This window comes from Anabrus simplex, chromosome 1, assembly GCF_040414725.1.
Source record: "Anabrus simplex isolate iqAnaSimp1 chromosome 1, ASM4041472v1, whole genome shotgun sequence".
In the NCBI taxonomy this organism is placed as follows: domain Eukaryota; kingdom Metazoa; phylum Arthropoda; class Insecta; order Orthoptera; family Tettigoniidae; genus Anabrus; species Anabrus simplex.
The window spans coordinates 1,053,294,879-1,053,312,079 of record NC_090265.1 but is presented as its reverse complement, the minus strand read 5'-3'; the positions used below and the strand labels follow the sequence as shown (position 1 = coordinate 1,053,312,079).

The following is a 17,201-nucleotide window of genomic DNA, read 5'->3' as shown; positions in this document are numbered from 1 at the left end:
TGGTAGTACATATATCAAACCCTCGCACTATATGTAGAAGTGAGAGATGTTATTGTCAGTATTCGATTATTATTATTATTGTTATTATTATTATTATTATTATTATTATTATTATTATTATTATTATTATTATTATTATTATTATTATTATTTCATTTGTATATTTTGTCATTTATATTTGTAAGCTGGGAGATCTCCATATATGCAGTATGAGTAATTTGTTTTACGGCTGGGAAAACATTGCTTTAATAACTCTGGTAATTTGGATGAGTCATGTGGCTACCCCAGTGCTTGATGAGATGTACTTGTTGTTGTCGTCGGGAAGTTCTATGAGTCATGTATATATCCCAGTCTGATGAGATGAGCTTGTTGTTGTACTAGGAAAATTCTATGACTCATGTGAAACACCCCAGAGTGTGTTATAGCCTTGGGACACTGGAAGAAGTTCACGGCATGGTCTTGGCTCATGATTGGCTGGCCAGGATCAACTACGTGTATCATGTGAGATGAAGGGGAATGCTGATGTCTATAAAGGTTGATCAAACGGCGGGAACCACAGACACACTGTACGGGAATGAAGTAATGCTGATACACGGTACGGGAGTGAAACTTCACAAGGCGGTACTGGAGTGAGACTGCTGCACTATACTAGACTGGACTTCAAACGTTGGTGGAACGTAGTCTTTTTATGTTTGTGAAAAGTGACTGACATACAACTGGGTATTGTATCACTTTGTGGCGGCCTGGTATTACATGTTGCTGAAAGCTGGGAGGTGCTCTATCTCAGACTTTCCATAATTTATATTCAGGAACGACAAGCATGTGTTGCTCAAATGTATGTATCTTTACAACAAGTGTTAAAGTCAGTGAACACAGTATTACGAGGTACAGTATCTGTGTGATATTATAAGTGCTGATTATGAGAAGCGGCAAGTCGTGTTGATACAGAGACAGTGAAAGGTTCTTATCTACATATATGTACATTGTTCAACGAACTAACTACAAATGGTGCTTTAGTTCTTACTTTCGTTTTCCCACTGTTTCCTTTGTTGTTGTTGTAAATATGGAGTCTACCAGCAATATTTTGTTTGTGTATTATAAGTGTATTTTGGTGTGTTGATGAGGTGCTCATGCACGGATTTTATTGAGAACATAGTTAGATATTTTAGAATCAGTGGAGTCATTGATGAACCTAGGTGCAGTTCCTACCTATTTAGTCGTTTTCAGAAGGTTAGGTAAGGCCTGAAACAGATGTACCAGTACGCAGCATTATGTACACGCCCTGGGATATAAAGAATTATCATGCTCTATCTAAATTTGAGGGATCCATTCTGGTGAACTCTGGCGCCCATACTACGGACATTTCAGTTAATTATTTTTATTAATTTAATTTATTTCAAGTATTTTATTAAGATTTTTAGTAATGTTATTTATTTATATATTTGTATTCATGATTGTATTTATTGGTAGTCATCAAAATATTACATATCCAAATGGATGAAGACATCTTGTCTGTACTGCACATAGCCAAATGATGTCCACAACACAGTTCCACTGGCAAGAGAATGACTGCAGTTGTTTTTATAAATCATGGCAACTGTGTTATATCTTCCAGTAAAGATGAATCTTTACCCCTTATCCCCGATTCTATATCTTCCAATAACGATGCAGCAACGGAAATCCATTATAAGTGAATGTCCCTGCTTCTCAACACTCGTACCAAATAGGGTACATGAGCTAAAGACAGGTGTCAATTATTAATAATATTGGCTTTACGACCCACTAACTATCTTCACGATTTTTAGAGATGCCACGTTGCCGGAAGTTTGTACCACAGGAGTTCTTTTCCGTGCCTGCAAATCCAGCGGCACGAGGCTGGCATATCTGAGCACCATCAAATACCACCGGGCTGAAGATCGAACGTGAAAACCTGCGCTCGGACATCGCCGTCTGCTATGCTCTCCGCCTTCCCACAAGCTTCCTTCCCGTGTTGTTTAGCGAAAACTCCATAACTGACAGTCTCTTCACAAGGATCGCTAGTACAGTAGGTTGAACCTTATCCTTGTCAGTCAGTACTTTTGATGTTACGGATGCTTTGATACTGTAAAATATACTATTTATTTATTTATTTATTTATTTATTTATTTATTTATTTATTTATTCAGGGCCAGCAACAGCATAACACCGAATTACAAAGATCCGAGCTATGTACAATAGATATTAATCTAAAATGAAAGATATATAAATATTTGCAAAGGACACAAATATACACAATAAAACTGTACAATCATATATAATACATATTTACATAAACAACTACATTAACAAAGGAAATTACATTTACAGTAATACAGAAGCAGAACAAGAAAGAACAAGAAGGAAAATTAAGTTATATGAGAAATACCATGAGCAGGAAGGAAACGTTACGAAGATGTCTAGGTCGATGTTGATAGATAAGGTATTAAATATTGCTGGAATACGTACAGAAAGGGACCTTTGGGTGAGAGAAAGCCGGGAGTAAGGAATATGGAATAGGATCTTCATTCTGGTACTACGGGATGGGACGTGGAGGGGGAATAAGGAAGCTAAATCTGGAGACCTAAATAGACCATGAGCTGCTTTGTATAGCAGCTTTAGATCGGCTACTTACCTCCGAGCGGAAAGAGTCTTGAGGTTCAGTTTCCCAAGCACTTGGATAGTGCTTAAGTTGCAACATGCAGGGACCCTGGCTCTGACGACAGCACAGAAAAAAAGATTGTACACGGTGAAGGTGGCTGAGGAGCAGAAATGGACCAGACTGGAGAGGCGTATTCAGCAATATGTAAGATACAGGAAATGTAGAATGCTCTGAGGGCATTTACATCTGTGATGTTAGAAAACCTGTAGAGTAAACCAAGGAGTGACATGGCACATGAGGTGACCCTGTTTATGTGCGAGACAAACAACAATTTACTGTCAAAATGCACTCCTAAGTCGTTTTGATTGTCAACAAGAGCAATCGGTTGGTTCAGTAGGTGATATTCTTGTAGAACAGGGGATTTACGAAGTGTGAACGAAATGGTAGAACACTTGGAGAGATGAGGTTTAAGACGCCATGCAGTACACCAATTTGACTGTGAATCAAGTGCATTTTGCAACTGGATTGTATCTACGGGAGAATCGATCTGCTTGAAGATTTTACAATCATCTGCAAAGAGAAGGATTTCACATGAATGGTGGGAGACAGTATCGATGAGGTCATCAATAAACAGGGCAAAAAGAAGGGGACCTAGGATACGACCCTGTGGGACACCAGAGAGAGTGGTGGTGGGAGAAGAACTGCATCCACCAAGAACCACGCGCTATAGTCTTTCACTCAGGAAGCTATTAATTAGAGCTAGGAGTCTCCTATGCACGTTAAACCGTTCAGAAAGTTTGTGTGCAAGAAGCGTGTGATCTACGGTATCGAAGGCCTTCGTGACGTCGATATAGCATACATCAAGATGAGAGCCCGTGTGGATGGCAGACGTGGCATGATGGAGAAGGATAGCCAAGTTAGTTACACAGGAGCTTCTAGAGAGGAAACCACGCTGCTGGGGGAATATATATGGAATTGTAAACGCAAGCAAACGCTGGTGGATGATCCTTTCAAAAATGACTGATAAAGCAGGTTTCTGGTGTTTCTGGAATGTTTGAGCTGGTTTTAGTTCTTTTTGGTACATATTAAATACTAAATCGCCGTGTTTCGGTTATTTGTTTGAATTCGTGTTTCCAATTTGTACACGTAGCAGCTTGTATAAAGTGAGGGTTTCTTTAACTTGAATAATTATTCAGCATGCGCTTGCAATGTTTATCAATTAGCCGTAATATTTAATTGTCGTAGGTGATCGACAACCAAAGTGGTATATTGTTCCGTCCTATACTGCATACGTAAGAGCGGGAAAACTAAAGAGAGTTCATTCCACGAATTCAATATGTTCCCGACCTCGGGCAGAAATGGCTTAATGTAATTCCTTAGAGATAATATTGTGCCTAATCTAGAAGCGCCAGCCCCGTGGTGTAGAGGTAGCGTGCCTGTTTCTTACCCGGAGGCCCCGGGTTTGATTCCCGGCCAGGTCAGGAATTTTTACCTAGACCTGAGGGCTGGTTCGAGGTCTACTCAGCCTACATGGTTAGAATTGAGGAGCTAACTGACGGTGAGATGGCGGCTCCGGTCTAGAAAGCCAAGAATAACGGCCTAGAGGATTCGTCGTGCTGACCACACAACACCTCACGATCTGCAGGCCTTCGGGCTGAGCAGCGGTCGCTTGGTAGGCCAAGGCCCTTCAAGGGCTGTAGTGCCATGGGGTTAATCTAGAAGCAAGAACTTCTCATGTATGCGGAAGGCATTTTCTTGAATCCGACTTTCATTCTGCACTGAAAATTAAGTTGAGGGAGATTATCCCACCCAAAAAGTTCCTGAACGAAGGAAAATTATTAATTATGACGAGAACCACGGATATGGTGGTCAGACACGTGAAAGCACGGTAGATCACTCTATTTACTACGAATAGATTGTTAGTTTATACCCTCCCCTCTCGCTTGGTGCAAAGTTCCGAAGGGTCATGGCCTACCAAGAGACCGGTGCTCAGCCCGAATGACTGCATATTACGATGTGTCGTGTAGATGGCACGACGAATCCTTTCGGCCATTATTCTTGGTTTTCTCGACCGAGGCCGCTATCTCACCGTCAGATAGCTCCTTAATTGTAATCACGTAGGCTGAGTAGACGTCGAACCAGCCCTCAGATCCAAGTAAAAATCCCTGACCTGGTCGGGAATCGAAACCGTGGCCTCCAGGTAAGAGGCAGGCACTCTACCCATTCACCGTGGGGCCGGCCGATTCTTAGTTTATACACAGAAGAAAACGGTTTAGATATGTATGCATTATAATTGTTATTAACACATATGTAGCAACTGGAAAATTGGAAATCTAATTTCGTGTTAATGAAGGAAGAATAAAGAAAGGAAAACATGGATACGCAAGAAACAAAATTACTCACGTGTTGTCTAACATGTCCGCCTCTGGGGTGTCGTGGTTAGTGTGATTAGCTTTTTTTGCTAGGGGCTTTACGTCGCATCGACACAGATAGGTCTTACGGCGACGATGGGATAGGTAAGGCCTAGGAGTTGGAAGGAAGCGGCCGTGGCCTTAATTAAGGTACAGCCCCAGCATTTGCCTGGTGTGAAAATGGGAAACCACGGAAAACCATCTTCAGGGCTGCCGTTAGTGGGATTCGAACCTACTATCTCCCGGATGCAAGCTCACAGCCGCGCGCCTCTACGTGTGATTAGCTGCCACCCCTGGAGGCCCCGGTTCGATTCCCGGCTCTGCCACGAAATTTGAAAAGTGATACGAGGGGTGGAACGGGGTCCAATCAGCCTCGGGAAGTTGATTCTCTCCTCAGCCATCCTCGAAGTGGTTTTCCGTGGTTTCTTACTTCTCCTACAAGCAAATGCCGGGATGGTACATAACTTAAGGCCAAGGCCGCTTCCTTCCCTCTTGCTTTCCTGTCCTTTCCAATCTTCCCATCGCTCCACAAGGCCCCAGTTCTCCATATCAGGTGAGGCCGCCTGGGGGAGTCACTGGTTATCCTCTTCAGTTGTATCCCCCGATTCAGAGTATGAAGCTCCAGGACACTGCCCCTTAGGAGGTTGAGGTGGTATCCTTCGCTGAGTCCGAGGGAAAAACCGACCCTGGAGTGTAAACAGATTAAGAAGAAGTTGTCTAACATAATAAATATAATCATATCACGGATGTTTATGCATTAATAGGTTAGATTGCAAACTTACAGAAGCGGGTAACCCCGAAAACACTCCTGCCATGATATTTGCATAAGCATTAGGGGGCCATACCTCCTAAATGTTATATTACATTACGAGCGAGCGGGGTAGCTGGCTCTTTCTACTGGATATATTGGTTTGCATTCTAACCTGTTGCTGCATAAACATCCGGGCTCTAACCGTAACGTACATAAGATAGGTTCAATAATACCTTACATGAAGCGTAACAACTTCACTGAAGTAAAATTAACTCGTGGCCTCGTCCCGAGCTGGTGTAGCTCTTTTCAGGTACACCCTCAATAGAGGTGAGCTGCGTGTACCATTTTAGCAATATACAAGTCCTCCTGACGTTCTTAAATCTCTGGCAGTAGCTGAAATCGTACCCGAGCCATACAGCCGGGGAGCTAATAAGTGCTAAACGTTAAGCTACGACGCGGACATGAGTCCACTAAAAGTTATTACTTTTCGTTTTTAATTAGGCCCATGTCTACCAGTACCTTTGAAAATGAGAAGACATGACAGAATAAAAATGTATATTTTGTATAAATTTTGTTACACTAAATTACAGTTACATAAGAAAACGAATAAATGAAGAATATGAATTTCATACCTTCATAGTCGTGCTGTCTGGATCATGTGCAATAAACCAACTAGACAAGATTTACACGTGCCTAAATGCTTGATTCTCACCGGCACGATATCCTTCAGTGTAGCTGAGGTTAAACAAATTGTTATACTGTGAGCTAGCTAAATCAGTGCCTTCCTCACATAAGAGAGAAAAACTATTATGTTTTTATATATCGTAGTCCGCCTCTGTAGTGTAGTGTTTAGTGTGATTATCTGTCAATCCCGGAGAACCGGGTTCCTTTCCCGGCTACCCCACGAAATTTGAAAAGTGGTACGAGGGCTGGAACGGGGTACACTCAACCTCGGAAGATCAACTGAGTAGAGGGGGCTTCGATTACCACCTCAGCCATCCTCGAAGTGGTTATACGTGGTTTTCTACTTCTCCTCCAAGCAAATGCCCGGATGGTACCTAATTTAAGGCCAAAGCCGCTTCCTTCCCTCTTCCTTGCCTCTCCCTTCCAAACGCGCCATCTCCCGACAAGGTCCCTATCCATCATAGCAAGTGAGGCAACCTGGACGTGGTACTGGTCCTCCTTCCCAGTTTTATCCTCCGACCCAAAGTCTCACGCTCCAGAGCACTGCGCTTGAGGCGGTGATATCCCTCGTTGAGTCCGTGGGAAAAGCAACCATGGAGGGCAAATTGATTAAGAAAGAAAGAAAGAAAGAAAGAAAGAAAGAAAAGTAATATTTTGAAGGAAAACTATTTTTACAACTGCGATAATTCTCCGGATATGAATAGAAAAGTGAAGAGACTCTTCCATTACGAAACAAAATTACTCAACCACTTCAAGTAGATAAATCTTATAAGTTATAAGTTATAAGTCTACTCGAAACATTAATCCGACGTCACATTAGTATGTGTGAACAGAACGGCATGAACAAGGTATTAATAATGGCGCGGCCCCGGAAAGGTGCATATACGTGAGATTGGGGATCCTACCTATGACGAATTCTAATGTTGAATACGACACTTACACCCAGAGATCGAAACATCGGAATTAATCAATGGAAGTAAAAAACCCCTACTCGGCCGAGGAATTGAACCCGGAACTCCATAGTCTAAAGGACAGCAAGCTAACCATTTAGACATGAAGACGGACAGGAAGGAGATTAGCTTGCATGAATGTTCGTACCCACTTTTCTTCATGAATTAACTAAATTTCAAACTCTACATATTTCTATGGAAAATTATCCGAGTAGGTCTCATTTTGGAAACTGAAGAAACGACAACAACAACAATAATAATAATGAAACGGAGCAAGTAGCCGCGCGATATGGTCACGTAGCTATCAGCTTGGATTCAGGAGATAGTGGGTTCGAACCCCACTGTCAGCAGCCCTGAATATGGTTTTTCCATAGTTTCGCATTTTCACACCAGGTCACGGGCACTTCGTTCCGACTCCCAGTTCTTTCCTATCCCAAAGTCTCCGCAAGACCTATCCGTGTAGGTGCGGCGTAAAACAATTTGTAATAAAATAAATAAATCAATTAAATAAATAAATAAATAAATAAATAAATAAATAAATAAATAAATAAATAAATAAATAAATAGTCCGCCTCTGTGATGTAGTGGTTGATGTGATTAGTTTCCATCCCTCCGAGGTCCGGGTTCGATTCCCGGCTCTGCCACGAAATTTGAAAAGTGGTACGAGGGCTGGAACGGGGTCCACTCAGCTTCGGGAGGTCAAATGAGCAGAGGTGTGTTCGATTTCCTCCTCAGCCATCCTCGAAGTGGTTTTCCGTGGTTTCCCACTTCTCATCTACGCAATTGCCGGGATGGTGCCTAATATAAGGCCACGGCCGCTTCCTTCCCTCTTCCTTGTACATCCCTTCCAATCTTCCTATCCGGCCCTCAAGGCCCCTGTTCCGCACAGCAGGTGGGGCCATCTGGGCGAGGTACTGGTCCTGCTGTCCAGTTGTATCCCCGACCCAATGATTCACGCTCCAGACACTGCGCTTGAGGCGGTGGGATCCCTCGTTGAGTCCGTGGGGAAAACCAACACTGGACGGTAAACACATTAAGAAAAGTAATAATAAGAATAATCACCACCATCTTATGGCGTTCTTAAGAATTGCCATCCAGAAGTTCTGTACACCAGATTAACATTCCGACTATGCTCATATCTAACAACGGAAACGGAAATTTACTGCACGGTTCCTATGGCTGAGTTAATTTAATTTTGTTGGGTGGCACTGAGTATGTCAACAATGACATAGAATGTCGTTTTGACCACCGCTCAAGTATCGACTAACTCATCCGGGATCGAACACGCGAACTCAATACTTAATAACAACTATCGGCCAATAGCCAATATCTATTTCACCAGCAAACGCAAATGTACTGCATTCAGAAATGTAGAGCACTGTTCGAATTCTTGTTGTATAATAAGTGATATTAAAGGCGGTATAGCACTCTACCATCCAGGATATGCATCACTATTTATTTCCAGTTCAATACAATGAACTTCCCAGTCCTCTGATTTCGACTAACTTTCACGAGGTTAATCTATGACAATGATAATCTACGGCGAGTTTCCAGTCATTCGACAAGGTCTGGTATGGAGTGAGGATAGGAATCGTGCCGGCTGCCGAAGCCTGTCGCACTCCTCTGGGATAATGATTAATGACTGACAGATGAAATGAAATGATAATGTAGAGTGTTGCAGAAATTAAAGGTGCCAGGTAAGACCGGAGTACCCAGAGAGAAACCTGTCCTACCTCCGATTTGTCCAGCACAAATCTCACATGGAATGGCCAGGATTTGAACCACGGAATCCAGTGGTAAGAGGTCGGCGCGCTGCCGCCTGATCCATGGAGGCTAAGGTTAATCAATATGAGTAAACTATTCTCTCAAATAGGCTAATTGTACCATTTCAGTTATAAGCAATCTTACCAGCCAGTGCTCAAGGAACCGTTCTCGTAGCTTAGTGACGAAGGTGTTGGCTCTGTAGTGTGAGGTGCATGGGTCTCGAGTCACAGCCGAGCTTGCCCTTTCCATAATTCCTTTTGCTCCTGTGTATTTCCTTAAAATGTCTTCTTCCACATTTCTTTAACTGTACACTGCTCCTGACACGACACGCCTTGTAGTAGCATTTACCATTACTACATTAAAGTCGTGTACCACAGTTATTTAGCTCACAAGTCCCACTCCTTGGCTGAACGGTCAGCGCTGTGTCCTTTGATTCAGAGGATCCAGAGTTTGATTGACGGGCATTTCGGGGATTTTAGTCACGTTTTGTTAATCTCTCTAACTTGCGGCTAGGTGTTCGAAATCGTATTAATACGTATCTTTATTTACACATAATGCTTAAAACTACCAACTACCATAGAAACAAGGGTTGGCGTCAGAAAGGGCAACCGATAGTAAAACTGGGGTTTTGTCCACATTAGTGTCGATTCCTGATAATTTAAAACAGTTCGGGAATGAAGAAATCATGAAATGTTCAACTTGAGTTTTTATTTATTTACGTTCCACATGTACGGTAGGCCTACATTATTGCTTTGAATGCAGTTTGAATACGCTTTGCTGAAGTCAGGCTTATATCTGGTGTTTGAAAGTTGAAACGCTAAAATTTCGAATGCCGGATTCAGCAGCGCAGGTAGTAGAGGGCTGTGCTTCTGAGGAGTTAAAGTTGGTGAGTTCGATCCCGGTTCAATCCGGTAGTATTCGAAGGTGCTCAAATACATCAGCCTCGATATTTACCGGCGAGTAAGAGAACTCCTGCGTGACAAAATTCCGTCACTTTGGCGTTTCTGAGAACTGTAAAAATTTGTGACTTAGACGTAAAACAACAATAACAATTATTATTATTATTATTATTATTATTATTATTATTATTATTATTATTATTATTATTATTATTATTATTATTATTATTATTATTATTCCGCTTCTGTGGAGTCGTGGTTAGTGTGATTAGCTGCCATCCCCTGCTCTGCCACGAAATTTGAAAAGTAGTACAAGGGCTGGAACGGGGTCCTTCAGCCTCGGGAGGTCAACTGAGTAGAGAGTGAGGGTTCGATTCCCACCTCAGCCAACATCGGATTGGTTTCTGCGTGGTTTCCCACTTCTGTTACAGGCAAATTCCGGGATGATACCTAACTTAATGTCACGGCCGCTTCCTTCCCTCTTCCTTGACTATCCTTTCCGTCCTTCCCATCCCCCACAAAGCCCCTGTTCAGCATATCAGGCGAGGCCGCCTGGGTGAAGTACTGGTCATCCCTCCCAGTTGTATCCCCCGACACAAAGTTCCATGCTCTAGGACACTGCCCTTGAGGTGGTAGAGGTGGGATCCCTCGATGAGTCCGAGGGAAAAGCCAACCCAGGGGGGTAAACGGGTTAAGAAAGAAAGAAAGAAAGAGAGAAAGAATTATTATTATTATTATTGTTATTATTATTATTTCTAATACTTTTTTGCCAGTTGTTTTACGTCGCACCGACACAGATAGGTCTTATGGCGAAGATGGGACAGGGAAGGGCTAGGAGTGGGAAGGAAGCGGCCGTGTGTGAAAATGGGAAACTACGGAAAACTATTTTCAGGGCTGCCGACAATGGGGTTCGAACCTACTATCTCCCGAATACTGGATACTGGCCGCACTTAAGCGACTACAGCTATCGAGCTCGGTGCTTCCATTACTAAGCCTATTCGAGAGATCCAAATTGGTGTTGATTTTCTAATCATATAAATTAGTCTTGCAAAAGTTCGTCAAAATGATTGTCCACCACATTGTGTTTGTGAGGATCTAGCGGCTGGAAAGTGCTATAGAAGACAATTCAGTTCAGGTAAATAAGATAGAGGAGACGGCTGTCTGCCAAAATATGACACAGTAGAGCACTGTGGAGGTCAGGTGACGTGTGCTGCGGGGCGGTATATATGTTTGGCGCAGCCCGCCTCCTCAGCCAGCCTTGCCGTAGCTGTTCAGTGCCTCTCGTGTCAGCGGACCCTGCGGACCACCTCAGCGCGCTACTCAGCACCACATCTTCTGTGAGTACCCAGTGCCCGCACGCCGTCTCTACTGTGTCTTGTGCTAGTGATTCTGTGATGTGAAGTGCCTTACTTTAGTTTCAGCCACTAGAACTGAACCAGTACTCCATGGTTAAGGAAGGAGATTAAGATATGTACCTATGTTTTAAATATAATGTTTAGGGGAAATTCAAAAGTAAATAATAGCGATAATAGCATACAAATTGCCGAAGATTTATATTTACTCATGTAGTGCGTTCGAACGTACAGTAGAGGTAAATGCAAGAAATGGTTAATTTTCTGCTTTTTCTAAGCGAAAAAAACATGTATATGTTGTGAAAAGTTATCTGATCCACATAAAATCGGTTACTTACAAAATAATTTTCGGTAAGGTTTTTTGATAACATATTTCCAGTTTTCAGTAGTTTGATAGCCCTTCCAGAACAGTATAAGTAGTCAAAAAGCAATATATTTAGAAAACAATATATTAATGTTGTTGACCTTGTATATGGAGTATTCTTAGCCACAAGTGTCTCTATTTTATTCGTAAAAACTACGTGAAATTTAAGAGTAGACAAAGACTCTTTTGAACAGGTTTTTATGTTCTTCGTTATAATACTTCTGGCGCAGTCTCCTCACAGAAAGTTCGTCACTATCGTCAAAAAGAGTCCTATTTTGTGTTTCCAGTATCAGACTTTCCGTACCGTGGATTTCGTAACAATTAATCGATTCAAATCATGACATTGATCGAGTCTGTCCTTTACTAAACGGTCGAAGAATCCGTGAACTTTTCGAAGGTTGTAGCTATGTAAACAGTGGTTTGCATATAATCAAGGTATACGTGTATTTTCACACACTGCTGGAGTTAATTATGAAAGAACAATCTCCTTATGCAACTAGTCTTACAAAGTTTATTACCTGCCACTAAAACCATATCCGTCTTATCGACGGTTTTTAAGTCAGTTCCCAGCCGTACTGAGTGTGGATTTCCTCACTTATTCCAGGGATTTCAGAACTGTGCCTTCCCAAAAAAAAGTGTATTTTTAAAATACATTATTGTAAAGAATATATTCTTGCAATTGTGTGCAGACTATAGAGAATCACTTATGACAGGCATATCTTTATATTAAATTGATTATCAAAGAATATCATCTTCATTTATCGTGAATTATTTTCTCAATAAAAGGAAATTTTGTTTAATGTTTTACAATTTTCACTTAAATACCGGTTTGTAAATGAATGGCTCATTTTTACGATATGATGGTTCGTTTGAAGTTAACAATGTATGTCTTTAATAATAATACTAATACTAATAATAATAATAATAATAATAATAATAATAATAATAATATTTTCGTCTGCCTATACAGCCTCTTACAGCCTTACATGGCGGACTTTCCTGTTAGGGTGGGCAACATCTTCTGTGGGGAGTGAACTCCATGTCATTGCAGTGTGCGAAAATACAGTGTGTGGTGTGCGAGTTGTAGGAATGTTACAGACAGAACAAATACCAGAGCCTCGTTTATTTCTGTCTCGTAGATTTTGAGAGGTTCCAAAAATTTTGAAAAATTAACAAAATCAAAGATAACGCATTCAGTTTCAGAGTGACATGATGTTCATGAAATTTCATGCAGGGAATTCTTGATACAGATAAACCAAGTTGTTGCGGAGAACTTTCACGATAGGTGACCATGTTGCTCACATATCTTCAACGCTAGAATCTAAGTTATGTGTTACAATGTTTTCTACAGTTTCTAAGCACTAATTAAGGGCAAAATCTTATTTTAAATGGTAAAATATAGCGTCCTGCTAACATATCTAAGTCACATTACAATCAGCCAAATGAAAATAATTCCGCCAGTTGCATTAAAAGAAATTAATTCATCTTTAAAGCAAAACTTACTCATAACTTTACAAGAATACCAGGACGTGGAACCTGTATGTTTTAAGTTCCAGCTTGTAGGCTCATACACAAGAAACTATATGTTCCTAAGACTTGCAAGTTGCTTTTACGTCGCACCGACACAGATAGGTCTTACGGCGACGATGGGACAGGAAAAGGCTAGAAATAGTAAGGAAACGGCCGTGGTCTTATTTAAGGTACATCTCCAGCATTTACCTGGTGTGAAAATGGGAAACCACGCAAAACCATCGTCAGGGCTGCCGATAGTGGGGTTCAAACCCACTATCTCCCGAATACTGGATACTGGCCGCACTTAAACGACTGCAGCTATCCAGCTCGGTGTTCCTAAGACTATCAAAGTCTCCTCACCATTTAACATCAACCAGGACAAATACACGCATATTACCAACTATCCATCTCTATTAGCTGAAATGGCGTATGGCTTTTAGTGCCGGGAGTGTCCGAGGGCATGTTCGGCTTGCAAGGTGCAGGTCTTTTGAATTAACGCCCATAGACGACCTGCCCGTCGTGATGTGGATTAAATGATGATAAAGATGGCACATACCCCCAGCCTCCGTGTAAGCGGAATTAACCAACTATGGTTAAAATTCCCGACCCTGCCGGGAATCGAACCCGCAACCCCTAAGGCCAACCATCTAGCCATGGAGCCGGACATATCACTTACTTGATCAATAGGGATGCAAACAGCAACAGATCACATTTATAATTCTCGCCACAGCTTTAGGTACAATTTTCATGAAAGATATTTGTTTTTATCTTTCTTTTCTAATCCGTTTACTCTGAGTCCGAGGGATCCCACCTCTACCACCTTAAGGGCAGCGTCCTGGAGCGTGAGACTTTGAGTTGTTGAGCGGATAGAACTGGGGAGGAGGACCAGTACCTCGCCCAGGTGGCCTCTCCTGCTGTGCTGAACAGGGGTCTTGTGGGGGAATGGGAAGATCGGAAGGGATAGACAAGGAATAGGGAAGGAAGCGTCCATGGCCTTAAGTTAGGTACCATCCAGGCATTTGCCTGGAGGATAAGTGGGAAACCACGGAAAACCTCTTCGAGGATGAGTGAGGAGGGAATCGAACCCCCTCTACTCAGTTGACCTCCCGAGGCTGAGTGGACCTCGTTCCAGCCCTCGTACCACTTTTGAAATTTCGTGGCAGAGCCGGGAATCGAGCCTCCGGAGATGGCAGCCAATCACGCTAACCACTATATCACACAGACGGACATGGAAGATATTTGAGACATATTTTCGTGCAAGTTAATCCTACTCATGCCTTCTATAAAGACCTTGCGGTGGAACAAAAAGTTAGTTTACCATATTAAAATGAGCTATGAACAAGAAAATATTCTCTATCTAAAATTTTAAAGGTAGTTAGTGTCATACTATATTTTTGGGAATCTTCTATTTTTTCATTTCTTTCTTGCAGTTTTCAGGTAATAGTAAATTATACTGAATTTGATTGCTATGGTTCGTGAGAAACGTGTAGCTAACGTTACGTGAGAGCTGAGGGGAAGTGGCAGTGGTGCACCACATTTCACTAGCAATGTAAAATATATTTCTGTTGCTGGAATATACATACAAACTGAGCGAAAGGCTACGCGGTTTGGATCACCTAGCTGTGGAGCTTGTGTTCGGGAGATAGTGGGTTCGAAACCCACTGTCGGAAGCCCTGAAGATGGTTTTCCGTGGTTTCCTATTTATCACCAGGCACCTTAATTTAGGCCACGGTCGCTTACTCTACGGTTTCCTAGAGCTTACTAGGTAACAATAAGTAAAAAAAATAACACGAAAATGTGCCTTTCACATCCACCTCCCAATACTTGTGTTATGCCGACTGGTCCACGTCGATTAATGAGTTCCATGGATCCAGCTTCCAACGAATAACAAGCACAATATTTCGGTTTAGGAACATCTAACACTGTGTGACCAGTGCCTTAAATAAGGTGCTATCCTAGCATTTGCATGGTGTCAAAACGGAGAAAACACGGAAACCATGTGCAGGGCTACCGACGATGGTGACTGAACCCATCATCTCCTGAATGCAAACATACAGGTACACGATACTAGCCGTGAGGCCAGCTTGCTCGCTCATCTTACGTAAACTTGAACCTCACTCGGTTCTGATATTTTTTCTAAAATTCAAATCCCAGTGTACGTCTATAAGACTGAGAAACTAATGGAATATTTACTCGTATATACATCAAATTGGGCAAGGAATAGCAAGCTTAACGTTTTACTGGATTGTCGGTATCGTGATCATAGCCATAAGATCGCCAGATTTATGTGGAATCCCAACCATAGGGACGTGACTTCACGTTGACTGGGAATCGAACCATGACTGCCTTGGTGAGAAGTTCTTCACTATGACACTCGGCTACAACGCTTTATCAAAGTTTTTCAGTTATTAAGTCGTGTCTAGTACGCCTAATACACGCCTTTGGCTTTAATATATGAGTACATTTTTGGTATTTGTTTTACGTCGCACCGACACATGCAGGTCTTATGCCGAAGATGGGATAGAACAGGGCTAAGATTAGCAAGGGAGCAACCGTGGCTTTAATTAAGGTACAGTCCCATTTCCCTTGTGTGAACATGGACAACCACGGAAACCATCTCCAGAGCTACCGACAGTAACCTTCAAACCCACAAGAACTCGAATACAATCTCACAACTGTATGTCCCAACCCGCGTAGGCAATTAGTTCTGTTGAACAAGTTGTAGATATGAAGTCGTACAGTCACTTAAAGAAACAAGGAAGAATGAGCATTTTGTATTGTATAAGCTCCTTATAGGTACAGTTTGCTCATAAACAATTTAGTATATACATATAATGTTTGTTGTATGTATCTACAAGGGAGGTGAATTATATTTTTTATCTTTTGCAATTTGCTTTACGCCGTACCGACACAGATAGGTCTTATGGGGACGTTGAGATGGGAAAGGCCTAGGAGTGGGAAGGAAGAGACTGTGGCAATTAAGGTACAGCCTCAGCATTTGCCTGGTGTGAAAATGGGAAACCACGGAAAACATTTTCAGGGCTGTCGATAGTGGGGTTCGAACCCACGATCTCCCGAATGCAATATATCGATCTAACAGGCATACAGTCTGGTAGCGTTTGTCGTGTTAGTGACCCAAGCAAAATAGCTTCTTCTTGTTCTTGTTCTTCTTTTCCATTTACCTGGGGCCAGCACTTTGAATTGATGTTGCCCAATTGATTGAAGTGGAAATAGAAACCCTTATTATTAATCTGCTTACCCTGCAGGGTTGATTTTTCCCTCGGACTTAGCGAGGGATCCCCCTCAACCGTCTCAAGGGCAGTGTCCTGGAGCGTGAGACATTTGGTCGGGGATACAACTGGGGGAAATGCCCAGTACCTCGCCCAGGCGGTCTCACCTGCTATGCTGAACAGGGGCTTTGTGGGGGATGGGAAGATTTGAAGGGATAGACAAGGAAGAGGAAAGGAAGCGACCGTGGCTTTAATTAAGGTACAGCCCCGGCATTTGCCTGGTGTGAAAATGGGAAACCACGGAAAGCCATCTTCAGGGCTGCCGACAGTGGGGGTTCGAACCCACCGTCTCCCGAATGCAAGCTCTATAGCTACGTGGCCCAAACCGCACAGCCACTTGATTGGTACCCCAGATAGCCTTTGCGTCACGGGAAAGGCGTACTAGAGAAATGAGGAACAATATCATTAACCCTGCTTTCCTCGTTGAGCTAGTCTATCTGCAAGCGCATTTAAATGTACACACCAACCGATTCTACAAGTCATATTTTCATACTGTTCCTCACAAGGCCTGCCTGCATAAAGAATGGTATTATTACTAATAGTATCACTCATACTTCAGTCACCCTCATATTGGCAAATCTAAGATGAGTCTTAGACAGGCCAATGC

The 17,201-nt window shown here is 42.3% G+C and overlaps 1 protein-coding gene across 1 annotated transcript in view; it reads left to right on the top strand.

Moving 5' to 3' along the window:
• Window positions 1–11,310: 11,310 nt before the first annotated feature.
• LOC136857951 (synaptic vesicle glycoprotein 2B) overlaps window positions 11,311–17,201 on the top strand; it is a 383,254-nt gene continuing 377,363 nt past the window's right edge. The window contains exon 1 of the mRNA XM_067137082.2: window positions 11,311–11,413. The gene's annotated coding sequence lies outside the window, so the exon portion shown is untranslated. The remainder of the gene's footprint in view (window positions 11,414–17,201) is intronic.